General features: G+C 38.2%; 1 protein-coding gene across 2 annotated transcripts in view; it reads right to left on the bottom strand.

Moving 5' to 3' along the window:
- Positions 1 to 15,000, bottom strand: part of LOC138051581 (protein NLRC3-like) — a 263,812-nt gene that overhangs the window by 33,559 nt on the left and 215,253 nt on the right. Inside the window, exons 1-4 of one of the 2 annotated variants that reach the window (XM_068897814.1) lie at positions 8,972 to 9,114; positions 4,268 to 4,337; positions 2,711 to 2,779; positions 501 to 577 (exon numbers count right to left, since the gene is read on the bottom strand). The exons of the other annotated variant lie outside the window; for it this stretch is intronic. The gene's annotated coding sequence lies outside the window, so the exon portion shown is untranslated. Of the gene's footprint in view, positions 1 to 500; positions 578 to 2,710; positions 2,780 to 4,267; positions 4,338 to 8,971; positions 9,115 to 15,000 lie in introns of those variants that run through there. 2 annotated transcript variants of the gene reach the window in all.

Here is a 15,000-nt window from a genome sequence, read left to right as displayed (position 1 = left end):
TAGTCATATTTTATGATCCGCATCAAAACATTTTTCCTTCAAATTGTGAGATGAAAGTCCGGTTCCAACTGAACTTTTTCGCTTCTAAACACAAATCTGTACGCGTTTCGTGCTCAACCGCGCCATAACTAATACAGTGCATTTAACTGAGCTCTGATTAGCTCAGATTTGCTCCGTTGCTAATTGAAATTCCATGGTCCATTAGCTGTTACAGCATAATTATGTTTGAATGTGGAAGTTAATCTGGTGATACCTCCTGTAGTTTTTTTTTTTTTTTGCATCCATAGGGTATTGCCTTTGTAGAAGATGACATATGCCTAAACATTACAAGTACTTCTGTGGTATAGGAGAAGTGCTCTTAAATTATAGCCTATGGCATTGTAACACAACAAATTGTCAAAATTCAGTGATTTGCTTTTAAACACAATTAATCATTCAATCATGACAATCAATCATTCATTCATTCATTCATTCAATCATAACTACAGTAACTTACTTACTTGAAGAGCTCTGATCAGTCTCCTCTGTCTTTCAAGTTTAAATCACAACTCTGCAATGCAGCATTTATACCATGGTCCTGCAAAATGAGGGATACCAACAAAAATGATTCTCAAGCATCTACACTCACAAGCTTGGTCAATTCCCTCAGTGTAGTTAATGTTTTTGCATTTACCTCATTTTTGTCTTGTTGCGTGGAGATTACAGCTACATGTAGGTACTTTTATGGGATGTTACCTGTAGTCTCCCCAACTACTACTACTTTTCATGTAAGGGCTGCCATCCATTTTGGTTTGATAACTGTTATTGAATTAAATTAAATCTAAAAACTGAAGTTTTCCCTCGACCCCTTGCTTTAAACTGTCTCCTTTATTTTCTCTCAGAATACTGTTCTTTCATCCTCCGTGATGAAGACCTTAATTAACGGACCTTCTTACTCATCTCAGATGTTAAGCCACCTACATGCAGTAAAGATCTAAGACATACTGATTGACAGACTAAATTTGTTAGGGGAGTGGTGACAGCACTCGCATCCCACCAATATGGCCCGGGTTCAATTCCCGGTCCTGGTCATACATATATGTGGGTTGAATTTGTTGTTGTTTCTCTCTTTTCTCCGAGAGGTTTTCGCTGGGTACTCTGGTTTTCCCCTTTCCTCAAAAACCAACACTGTCAAATTTCAATTCGATCTGGAATGCACGGACACATGTTGAATGAGCTCCTGAGCGCTCTTGGGGGCTGGACAATCTGCAAGCCAGCGAGCCATACGAATTCCGCATTTAACTCTAAGCACGCATTTCAAATAGCGCTGATAAACTGTTGTTAAGCCTAAGCACCCATTTTAAAATGGTTAGCTTTCAATAACTGTGTGACTCGCATGTTGACTCGCTATCTTGGCTCACATGACTCACAGCCATGGCTTGCATGCCTTGCTGGCTCGCACATTGTCCAAACTCGCGCTCTTAAGGTGTTCCGTGGGTAAACAAATTCCATTCCATGAAGTTCAAAGCAGTCAAGATATCTGGAAATGAGTTTGATCAACCACCTCTTAATTTCAGACATAAAATGCAACTCAGACTTCTTTTGACATCATTCAATAGAACTTCAAGGACGTTGAAAGCAGTCAACCAAAGCTGATGTTTTTGAGATTTAGCTCTAAATGAAAACGGAATTTAAGCTTAGAGAAATTTATACAAAGAAGAAATTAAACTTTTAAGATGGCATATTTGATAAGGTTTGAAGTTTCAAATGTGGTCAATTAATATACAGTGATGCCTTGATCTGTGCACTTTAACTACAATTACTGTTGTAGTTCGTTACCTAAAAATGTCTGGCTGTCACTGTAACATCATGACCAAGAAAATTTACATATAATTTTGTACTTGAAGAATCTTTCCCCTACCAAACATGTGACTGCAAGAAGTCTAAATTTTTGTACAAGAGACAAGAGCGACTGCAGTGAACATGAGCAACTGCAGCCATGTTGTCAGTGGTTTTGTTATACTTGTGCATTCGTTGGATCCCTCATTCTTTGTGTTGTAGAGCTTATTCATTGTTGTTAAACATATAGCTAAAGTTCAATAAGGTTATATTTTAAATTATCTTTTATATTGATAGTTTTTAAATTTACCGTTGTTTTAATTATTTATATTAGTATATTAGTAATTATTATAATTTTAAGTTAGCGCAAATGAAAATAACCCCATTGATATTTGCGCTTTATAAGTGAAATCAATTATTATTATTATTATTATTGTGGCGGGAAGAAGGAGCATTTTGTGTGGAGCGTTTAGCGGGTTTTTCCCTCCCTTTCTCCCGTCTTCTTTCCACTGTTTATCAGTGTGATGGGTGGCTGTCTTCTCGGGTGGCGTGGGGGCTCAGGGCTGGTTTGTCAGGTTTTACCAGCCACGGGTACAGTCTCTATCTTGGAGCTCGCTGCCAATAGTGGAAGCTCCAGGATGTCTCAGGCACCCAACCTCCACTTAGCGACGCAGTTGTTAAATAATAATTGAAATAATAACCTTTAGTCAATTTCGTGCAGTGAGCAAGTCAGTAAACTTACTGTAAATTTAAGTTAGACAAAATTCAGGTAACAAAAATATATTTTATATTTATGAAGATGTTTCAAAATTGTCTGAAATGTGGACATTTACTGGAACACATATTGGTAATGTTACACATGTAGTCTTATATGCATGCTTACTGCACATACCTGCAATAACTCTTTAATTTATTATTCAGAAACGTCTGGAAATCACATCTTTGATCAAAAAGTTTCCTCCTTTCAAGAAAACAAAATCGAAAAATTAATAAGCAGAGAGAGGAGAGATTTTACCACTACAGCAGAGACAAGAATTAAAGGATCCACCTATAAGATGTCATGCTCAATTAATTAGTAATTGTACATAATAAATTAAGTTACACAATCATCTTATTTGAAAATTCAGAAGGAATTGCTTCAAAAATACTGTACCCCCGAGAGCCACAAAGAACAAACTATATAAAATTAAAGAAAGGCCATGTACTTCACAAAGTATTTCTCTGTTGTGCACAAGAATGGAATTTTCAATTTTACATATTAAGAAATGATTGGTTTGCAGCCATCCTTGCATGAAATACAGTGATGCCAACCTCTGGAGATCCAAAATTTGGAGATTAATTTTCATCCAGACCCCAATACCCCCTCCCCCTCTCCTCCGTGATCAATTCTGACCCACTTCTAGCCCACTTTCTCTTCTCCCCCCAAAATATGCACCCGCCCACTTCCTAAAAACAGTTTCCAAATCAAATCCACAGGGTCAAAATGATTTCGGGAAAACAGGCACTTATGTCGAAAATTTTTACTGGTTAAACAGAGAATGATCCAACTCTGAAGACAATCAGATAAATTATACGGCCGTGATAACAAACAAAAGCAAGACTTTGCTTAGTTTCTGTTACTGACTGTACATGTATTTGAAACTCAGGTGAAGAAATGCGTTAAGAAACGGTGAAAGGAGTTGGAAAAAATTGAAATTCTTTTAACTTGGGGAAGCAATTTGAGCCTACAATGAAGCAAAGTCTTTAAAAGGTTCAAAGTCTTTTTTATGCAGGAGATTGATGACCCGTTCAGGAAACCAAGGGATTTATTCTATATCCAGGAGACTCCAGTATAAATCCTGGAGAGCTGGCATAATTAGAAATACTCCAGATGGTTAAATTAAAATAAAACGTTTAGGGCCTACATATATTGTAAATCGATATGCATGATCATGATTCTGCTGTGTTACCAGAAAGGCGATAATGCCCTATATTAGTAATGCTTTTTTGCATCCATAGGGCATGGCCTTGATAGAATTAAGACAACATAAGGATTAAACACTACATAAACTTCTGCAGTATACGAGAAGCACTCTTAATTAGCCTACGCCATTCTAACATAGCAAGTTAATTAATTAATTTTACTTTCCGAAATAGGAATAGTCAAAAACAGCACGTTGAACAGTCTGTTAAGTTGGATGTCAAGATTACCAAGCTGTGGAGTTAGTAGAGTTTTTTTTTTAAATCCTAAAAACCTCATGTGAACGTTTCTCACTTTCAAGTACAGTGTATCTCAAACATGACTTTAAAAGGAAAGAATTAATTTTCGTGTTAACAAGAAAATACATGTAAATAACAGGTTTTTATTAGGAATTTGCTTGTACTAGAATCATTGTCAATAATTTTAAACAAAATTAATCATTCATTCATTCATGACAATCATTCATTCAATCATAACTACTTAACTTACTTTGAGCTCTGATCAGTCTGCCTTGGTCTCTTTTCAGCTTAATTTAACTCTGCCAATGATGTATTGATACCTGAAAAATGAGGGATACAAACAAAAATTATTCTCAAGCATTCACAACTTGGGCTCCATTGTAGTTAGTGTATGGCTTCAGTGTAGTTAGTGTTTCTTGCATTTACCACATTTTTGTCTTGTTGTGTGGAGGGTAGTAACTTGACAGTGTATGGGAAGTTAGTGTCCCCTACTAATACTACCTTTCATAAGGGCTGCCATTCATTTGGACGGAAACGTGTTATTGAATAAAGTTAAACTTGTAAAAAAAATGAATTTTCCCCTCCACCCCTGGCTGTTTCCTTTAAATATTTTCTTTCAGAATACTGTCCTTTCGTTCTCCATGATGAAGACTCCAATGGACCTTCTTACTTGTCTCAGATGTTTAAGCCAACTACATTTTTTAGCCACCTACATGATAATTGTAGCCACCAAAAGTAAAAATCTCAGATGTACTGATTGACAGACCAGTTGTTATTGTGTTGAGTCCAAAGCAGTCAAGATGTCTGGAAATGAGTTTGATAAAACTCTTAGTTTCAGACATTGAATGCAGCTCAGACATCTTTTGACATTACTCAATGCGGCAGCTCTTTTCCACAGATAAAGGGTAACGGGTAACGAGTAAAGGGTAACGGGTAAAGGGTGAAGGATAGAGATTTCTACCTAATGGTTGTCATGACAGGTTTTTAAGATAAATTTAAACTTCAGGCCTCGGTTGTTCAAAAGGTGAATAACGCTATCAACCGGATAAATCACTATCCAGCGGATGAACACTAGCAAAATCAATTGAGTTATCCAGTGGATACTGATTTATCCAGTAGACAGTGCTATCCACTCTTCGAACAACTGGGGCCAGCATTTTAATTTCTTATATTTTCAACAACCAGACCAGTGACCTAAGAATTACCATGAGTAATATTATCTTGTTGCTTTCATTTCATTTCTATATAATGTTGATCGACGAAATATGAGCACGGATTGGATAAGACTCAATAGTCAAGAGAACAAAAAAATTCCACGCTCATGAGAGCAATCTACCCAGGGTGACCATGCGAACAAAAGAATAAAAGAAAATTTGAAACATTTCTATCCGATCTTCTTTGATAAACTAAAAAAAACATAATTGAAGAAAGAATGCAAGAGAAAATTCAACAATACGAGATTTTCTGGGTAGTATAACCAGCCAACAAGATGTAACTTATATAAGTGACAAACACATGGCTAATTACCAAGTTCGTTGCAAAAGCCGATTTCCGACTTATTTATTTTGCTCGGCTTCAAAATAAATCTTCTAGCAAAACCACTCAAAAGAAAAGAGTTTGATTTGGATAAAAAAATGCTCAACCATTACCATTTCAATGGTTTTACAAGAGGTGTCCTTTTTGCCCGAAAAAAGTACACGCTCGTACGCCTATGGTTACCATTTACCCTTTAACTGTTACCCTTTACCCGTGGAAAGAGCTGCCCCATTCAATGTAGAACTTGAAAAAGGTTGAAAGCATTCAACTAATGCTGATGTATTCTAGATCTATTGTAGCTCTCAATGAAAACCGAATTTTATAACCTTTGAGGGAAATTTATATAAAATAATGTTAAACTTTTAAGATGACATATTTGATAAGGCTTGAAGTTGCAAATGTGGTCAAGTTATAAATATAAAATTGAAGTGATGCGTTCATCTTTGCATTTTAATTAGTACGTTACCTAAGTTTCTGGTTGTCGCTGTGACACCATGACCAAAAATTTTATGTTCAAGAATTTTCCCCTACAAATTAGGTGACTTCAAGAGGTTAAGAACTCATGTTTTGATAATATACAGTGGTTTGGTTAAAGAATAATACAATGTCATGAGTAATTACCGGTAAAATACAAATTTTATTACAACCTTTAGTCAATTTCGTGCAGTGAGAAAGCAAAATGAAAGTTAGACAAAAAGGAGACAGTTCTAATTCCAGAATAGAGCACTAATTACAAAATTATGGTGACTAAAATATTTGTTAAAAAAATGTTTCAAAATTATCTGAAACTATGCATATATGCATGGCATTTACTGGTACACATAAAGTGGTGTTAATAAGTACAGCGAGAGCAAAATTAATATTGGCATTACTAAACCACGAAACACCAAAACACCATGTATGTCCCCACCATACATTGAATACTAACCGAGAAAGGTTGGATTTGAGATGAAATATCGTTTTAGGCCTGCGTTCTTGCTCCTAATTCATTGAGATTAAGATTAGGATTCAGATTAAGACTGAGATTAGGAGCAATAACGTTTTAGGCCTAATTACGCCTAAAACGATATTTAGTCTCAAATCCAACCTTTGTCGATTAGTATTCAATGTATGGTGGGGTCATACATGGTGTTTTGGTGCTTCGTTTCGCTGTTTCGTTGTTTAGTAATGTCCAATTAATATTATATAAAAACAAGAAAAATGCCAGGTCATGAAAGATAAGAATAATGTTTTAATTAAAATAAAGAAAAAGAAGAAACTACATTGAATTGGGAAAAATCTGAAGAATGGAGCAAAGTCTTTAAAAGATTCAAAGTCCTTTTATATCTGGGAGATTGATGACCTGTTCGGGAAACTAAAAGATTTGTTCTATATCCAGGAGACTCGCGTATACACGTAAATCCCGGAGAGTTGGCATACCGGTAATTGAAAATACTCCAGATGCTTTAATTATAATAAAACGATTAGACCTACATGTATTGTAAATCGATATGCATGATCATGATTCTGCTGTGTTTCCAGAAAGGTGATTGCCCTATGATGCATTGCAATCCCCTAATGCACGTCTTGACTCTTTTATCTCTAAATAATCTGTCAATTTGCACAAGAGGCAGTGCGGCGGGCCAGTGGTTAGGACGCTTGCCTTGAGATCATCTGGAGTTCCTGGGTTCTAGGCTCGTTCTGGCCACTTGTTGAATTTGTTCCTACTTGTAAATAGCCATGTATGTCACGCGTGATTGAGTGTTTTGAAATTTGAACCAAGTATTCAAATCTACGAACCAGTTTTGAACTCTCGCGGAGATTCTGAATTCCCGTGTATATTTTTCTTTGATTTGCATCAATAAATAGTTAGCTATGAACTTTCGTTTTATTGTAATATAAAAGGTGTTTGAAGAGAGAAAGCTCTCTGACGTGTTTGATGAATTATTGTTTAGTTATTGTGCATTTTCCCCGCATTTTTCATACAAATCTTCAAGATTCCATTCGAATCTCCCCAGCTGGCGAAAGCGGGAAACAATTCCACATTTGGAGAAACTGGATAATAATACCCTGCCACATCGAAGGTAAGTCCTGAAAGAGCTTGATACGTGGCTACGAAGTCACATTCATTCAAACTGAATACAGTTTGTGTGTAGTGAATTATGTTAGCCTCCACAAATTGTCCCTAGAATTTTGGCCCTCAGTTACCTTGGCACCTTGCACTTATCTTTTTTACCCTGTTAGCTTATTACTCCTGTTACCTTGTTACACTGTAGTCTCTCTCTTTCAGTATATTTCTGAGTGGATACGTGGATAAGTGGATACGCGGAGTGGGCAAGTCGCTCTCTTTCTTTAGAGCGGGCAAGTATATTTCTGAGTAGATACGCGGATAGGCAGTCCGCAAAATAAAAGCCAAAAGTTTACGAGAGTGCTTAGGCCTAATCACTGAAACGAGCGCTTAGGTTTAATCAGTAAACGAGTGCTTTCTTCTTCACGTCATCTCGTGAAAAGTGTAGTTATTAACCGTACCGCAAAATGGAAGCTAAAATTTACGAGAGTGCTTAGGCGTTATCACTGAAACGAGCGCTTAGGCTTTGTCAAGAATAGATAAGTAGGTTTAATCAGGAATCGAGTGCAATTTCAAGAAAAGTGTACTACTAGTTAACCGAACCGTAAAGTGAAAACTAAAATTTTACAATAGTGCTTACTGAATAGGCTTAATCACTGAAGCGAGTGCTTAGGCTTAATCGGTAAACGAGTGCGTTCTTTTCCACACGATCTCGTAAAAAGTGTAGTTAACCGAACTGCAAAATGAAAGCTAAAATTTTACGAGAGTGCTTTGGCCTAATCACTGAAACGAGCGCTTAGGCTTAACCAGGAACCGAGTGCTATTTCGAGAAAAGTGTAGTTAACCGAACCGTAAAATGAAGGCTAGAACGAGGCAATGTTGTTAACGCCACGTTTAAGGAACGAGGTATAATGCACAGTTATTTGTAATTCAGGTAAATTTTAGCGTATATTCTTGACACGATCTTGTAAAAAGTGTAGTTAACGGAACCGTAAATTGAAAGATAAAATCCCTGATTCGAGCGCTTATGCTTAATCATGTATCTAGTCCTATTTCGGGATAAGTGTAGTTAACCGAACTGTAAAAGACTCGATCATCGTGTTTTAAGAACGAGAAGTACATATACATCAATCACCTTCACTCTTTTTGTTTGGCGCTACAGAAAGGAGAAATACTGGAAACCAGGAAAACGAGTGTGTATCTGCGTATCCACTAAGCTTGATGTTTCCACTGCGTATCCGCGTATTCACCCAATTTAGGTTATAGCTTCGAGAGGCAGAGTATTCTGCAGTTAATTCTCCCATTTTTATGGGATCAGTTATTATTGCAATCATATGTATAATAACTAGGAAATCTGTAATTTCAACTTACCAATATAAACTTGCTGCAATATTAGTCTACCATAGATCAAATCCAACTAGCTAAAAATAGCGCAGCACAAATTGCTGGATACTCAGTGGATACTCGGCTCTACGGCTGAATCATTTAGGTTATCTAAAATGTAAGAGCACAACTTGTGATATTCATCAAGATACACCTTCTCACGAACAATCAACGCCCCTGCTCTCAGGAGCTCTGTAATGCTTGTGGAATTAACAGGAAGATTCAAGCCGCATCCATGGAGACAGTGGGTTGCTGACGTCAAAGAAGGAGCTTTTCAGCTGGGGTAGGGTGAGGGGTTGAGGAATCGGAAAGATTTTGCAAAGTAATGGAGTCAGACCTTTTTGTGACGGAGAAATTTCTACCTCGACCATCTTTACTTGTCTCATAGTATTGTCCTTCACTGTAAAGCGACATTGGCAAGGAACGATAGATCGTTATGGATCGCTTTAATTCCTCCCCTCCTATCTCTAGTATATCTCTACCAGAATATTTTGATGTTTCGTGGTCATTCTGTTAAGACAACGATAACCAGCGATGATCACGCGATCACGTGAACATGGTGTGAAACAATAACAAAGTTATTGATATGTGAAAACAATTTCCAAGTGACAAAAAATGATGAATCAATCAGGCTAATCGCTGTCTTTATTATTTTTTCCAAATAATTATCATAATTTGTCATGTTCCTCCTTTTACTAACGCCCGTTTTATAAAAACGGCTAACAACTGTCTACTCGCAGCGTCAGGGTGTATATCGGAGGACGTAGAGAATATATCGCAGCTTATCACCGAAGACAGAGGTTGCATGATCGGGGATGAAGAGATCTAAGGCCCGTCGTACGCGGTGAGGAAAGAGCTGAGCAGACTGCCTCGCGAGGCGGTTTGCTCAGCCGTTTCTTCACGTGTGCGGGGAAATTTTGGTGAGAGGGTCGCCTCGCGAGACCGTGAGAATAAAATCAAAACACGTTTAATATTTTTGGCCTCGAGAGGCAAAATTCCTCACTGTCTGCGGCCATCGTGAGAATCGAGCTGAGCTCGATCAATCAAGCATCCAATAAATTACATGGCATTCTCACGTGACTTCAGTGGTTCAAGATAGCGGCGGAGGAAGAAACTCCGACTCCACGGATGCCACGCGAAAATGTCATGTATTTTATTGGATGCTTGATTGACCAAGCTCAGCTCGATTCTCATGGTAGCTGCACACAGTGAGGAAATTTCCTCGCGAGGCCAAAAATATCAAACATGTTTGATTTTATGCTCATGGCCTCGCGAGGCGAATCTCTCACCAAAATTTCCCCGCACACGTGAAGAAACGGCTGAGCAAACCGCCTCGCGAGGCAGTCTGCTCAGCTCTTTCCTCACCATGTGCAGCGGGCTTTAGATCTTTTCATCCTTGATCATGCCACCTCTGTCTTCCAGTGATAAGCTGCAATATATTCTCTATGTCCTCCGATTTACAACCTGACGCTGTGAGAAGACAGTTGCTGGCCGTTTTATAAAACGGGTGTTAGTAAACGCCGGAACATGAAACTTTCCAGAGCATTCCGGAACACGACAAATTATGATAATTATTTTGAAAAAAAACAAACAAACAAACAAGGACAGCGATTAGGCGTATTTTCGAGTAAATCGAGCAAACATGAGCCGCCAAGTCAGTTGTTTCCATCGTGGGACGGGTGATTAAGGAGAGGAAAGAAACAGTGATTTTCAGCCCAATCGTTCATAAAAAGTAAGGTGAGACTATTGGACAGTGGTACACAACTCATGGTAGCGAGTGTAAGTCTGTGTCGTCTTTGAAGAAGACGTGAAAAGAGAGTTTACTGCAGTGTTGCGAATGAAATCGGGGTATTTTGAACACGACGCAGAATTCATTGTCATATGCTTTTTATTATTTGTCAAGTGGAAGGGATGCAAACGGTTTTCCTTTGTACATGGATTACCTTTTATCCCGTATGAAGGCCAAGGGCAGACTAAACCTGATACATGTGCGTATAACAGTGAACGGGAGGGGAGGGTTTTGTTCCGCGACTACAGCTATCATTTAGGACGATTAATAAAAAATTGCCACCCTTTATTTCTTTAAAATGAACATGTAAGTTAACTAATGTTGTGTTTAAAATTATGTATGAAATTATGATGCAGTTTACTTTATCTCGTCTTATCTAACATTTGCCATCTTAAATGGCTACTTCAAAGACGACACAGACTTACACTCGCTACCATTAGTTGTGTACGACTGTCCAACAGTCTCACCCTACTTTTTTATGAACAATGGGGCTGGAAATCACTGTGTCTTTTCTCCCCTCGATCACCCTCCCCACGATAGAAACAACTGATTTGGCTGGTTACGTTCTCTCGCTTTACTCAAAAATACTCCTGCACTGCAGGCTAGTAGCTGTCTCTATTTTTTCCCGAATAATTATCATAATTTGCCATGTTCCGGAATGTTACATGTTGCGGCTTTTACTCACGTTTTCATACCAGAGACGAATTTCGAGTGTTACTAAAAGGAGTGCAACCGTGGAACACGGAACCTCCGGAACCCACGGAACCAGCCGAATCTGTAGAACCACGTCAAAAACACTTTTTTTTCCCGAAACAAGGCTAGATTATTGTTTCTTTGAAGTTTTAAAAAATCGCAACGGATAGCGCGCGAAAGCGCGGTGGACTGGACCTGGTCACATGGTGACCTCTCGTCATGTCCGATTGGCGGAAATGTTTTACAGACGGAGCAAGGCCGGAAGCAGCCGTTTTCATTGCTTGATTAAACAACACGTAACTTGAAACCACCTGTTTTATATGCATATAATGGTTGTGCGGTTGAAGACTACAAGGCCTTTAAAATCAGAGGGTACGCAAAACTTTCGTCACATAGATAATATCACTGAATTTTAAACCCGGATAGAGATATAAAAGGTTAACAAAATAAATAATAACACAAAAAGCAACTGAACAACCAAAACCGCATTTAATATATAAGAAAGAAATAATTAAAGAATTACTGTAATGTATTAGGTTCCAAAGCTCGGTTGTTCAAAAGTCGATTAAAGCAAATCCGAGATTAAAAACTAACCAAGGAGTTTATTTCTCTGTTCCCAAATGTTGTTCAGCGCTGATATTCGGGAAAACTTCGCAGTAGAGGAAGTCAATCTTGAAAAACAAAAATAAGCAAAAGAAAATTTGCACCAAAAAGTTGAAAACATGATACGAAGCTTTACGCTAATCCTGGATTAACTTAATCGGCTATCGAACAACCGGGCCCTGGCTTCTTATTTTGGGGCCTGCGCATTCACGCCTAGGTTTTAGAAATGTCGGGCTTTTACTTGTTCACAGTTTTCAGCTCCGAAATAGTGCAATTACAAACTAGAATAATGTTTTCTGGGCTGGTCATTTATAATGTTAAAGGGTACATCACCACATTGTAGACATAAATCTAACAGACGAAAGGTACCACCTCGTTCCCAGGACTTTTCCCAATCTTTGGCGGGAAAAGGACTTTCGGCGGTGAAAAGCCCTGGAAACGAAGGTGAGAAAAGTACGGATTAAGTTCGTTGAAATTCCAACTGACACGCATACCTAACGGGTTCAATATAACAGGTGTGTTTCTTTTTCTTTTTTTGAATAGATGGTTTCAACTTGCGTTTAGCGTAATTAAAGCAATGCAAACGGCTGCTAACTCAGCCCCCTCTTCGAAAGCTTTCCGCCATTCGACCATGACGAAAGGTCACCAAGTGACTAGGTCCAGTTCACCGCGCTTTCGCGGGCTATCCGCTGCCCCGATCAGCAGATAACAACAAACAAGACGAAATAGGAATTGTGCATTTTTTTAAAACTTCAAAGAAACAATACTCTAGCGTTGTTTCGGCAAAATAGTCGTTTTTGAACTGGTTCTGCAGGTTACGTGAGTTCCAGAGGTTCCGCATTCCTCGTTTCCACTTTATTAAAAACACCCGCATAATCCGTCCACATGAATTATGCGTCTCTCCGGTTATTCGACTAGTGTAAAGACGGAACGAACTATAGAAGAGTCATGATCCGTGTGGGACGAACTTGGACAAACCCTTTTTTTTCTTGCGTGTGTGAACTTCGTCTTTTTTTAAGACGGGCACAAGACGCATTATCCGTCTGGACGAATATTCTTTCGTTGTGCGTCGTTGAAGAAGCGTGCGTCTTGTGCCCGTCTTTACACTAGAGACGCATAATCAGACGAACAGCAATTGTTTGTCCAAGTAATGCATCTGTAGCAAAAAATAAGCAATGGCAGGATAATTGTATGTGAATGACTGTAAAACAAAAAGTAAAATCCTACTTCCATTCAGGCACTATTTCCAGTCGCATTTAGCGCCCGGGTTCTTTCACAAAAACAGGATCACAAGACGGCTAAATGTCGAGGCAAAATAAACCCGGCTTTGTTATAACTCATCTCAAACTGCGTGGATACCTCGCGCCAGTACACCATCTTAAAAGTAAGTTCTACTTTTCGTGCGACTTGACTTCCTGCCACAATGCCACCGAAACATTGCGAGACAAGTTGCAAAAAAACATTTCACAGTGTAACAGCGCCTTAAAGGATGCAATCATCTGCAAAGAGACGTATGACTTGACTTGACAGACGACGAGATGTCGTTTATGGGGACTAAAATTCAGGTGGCTTCGACGGGATTCGAAGCCATGACCACTGCGATGCCGGTGGAATCCTCCACAAACTAAGCTATGAAGCCACTCAGTTGGGAGCAGGTCAAATTGTTCCCGCTACTCACTATCTATCTCTCATTATAAAATAATTATAATAGTACGATCACTCTCATTGGTCAATAGCTTTGTTTAGATTAGAGTATTGAAACAATGATTTGACATCACACGAATTTTGATTAGTTATTTGTTGTTTTGATTGGCTGGTAGGAAATATGAGCGTGTATCAAGAAAATTTGTTTCAATCAAGAATTTTCCTTCGTTTGTTTCCTTCATTTGTCGAATTACCTTTGAGAAATATTTTATTAAAGCAAATCAAATATAGTTGGGAAGATTTATCCTTAATTTGTGAGCGATATAAATGAACAATCATTCCACTTGTACTTGTAGGATCCTCGTTGGCTATATATCATCTCATACCAGGAGCTCATCATGGGCTCCTGCTCATACCTAACGCACCCTCGTGGAATAATCAAATCAAGTCAAATCAGTTTTAAAGACTGAATTACATGCAGGGTCAGCAAATAATATACTAACTAGTACAAAGTCAAGATATAATAAATATTACAATAATTATAAATATAAATATAAATTGTAATAATAATTTCTCACATATTAGTGCCTCTAATGTGGGCTAGGTTATTAGCATACCTACAAGTAACAAATTGACTAAAACGCTCGGTATTATTTGGCTTAACTATTAAATTTCCGAACTCGGATATTGCATTTCTAGCTTTATGATTGGTTTAATCAATCTCGGTTATCAGCTAATATACCGTATGACCTAATATGCAACTGATTCCCTCAAGAGCTGCGAAGCTAGAAACTGATTGGCTTTAACTTGTGTGTCCAAGCGTTACGAATTTAATGAAAATTTAATAAGTAAACACAATTATTCCATTTGTGTTCGTTGGATAGAAGACTCGTCATAGCCATCTCAAATCCATCGCGCGCTTTATCATATAAACCGCAAATTCAAGTTTCCATTAATCCAGGATTAGCTTTATCGGGCTTGGAACAACTGCGCGCTGCTCTGCAGTCTGCACATAACATTGACCGTGGATATTCTCCACTTTGATAGCAAATTTATGAGCAACCGGATACAAAGCAATTCTTGGTCTTTGCTCACGTGATCTCAAAGAAAACAAACGACAACATTTGCATGACAATAGAGTACAATTCCTGGAGGATTGGGTCCGGACACAGAAATGCCGCTCTTAAGAGAAAAGGGTTAAGGCCGGGGCATTATAATGGGAATTTGACCACATATTTACTAAATCAATTTTCAATGACTTTTATTAAATCAAAAAAAAAAAAAAAAA

Source organism: Montipora capricornis, chromosome 6 (assembly GCF_036669925.1).
Source record: "Montipora capricornis isolate CH-2021 chromosome 6, ASM3666992v2, whole genome shotgun sequence".
In the NCBI taxonomy this organism is placed as follows: Eukaryota; Metazoa; Cnidaria; class Anthozoa; order Scleractinia; family Acroporidae; genus Montipora; species Montipora capricornis.
This window is presented reverse-complemented; position numbering and strand designations above follow the sequence as displayed.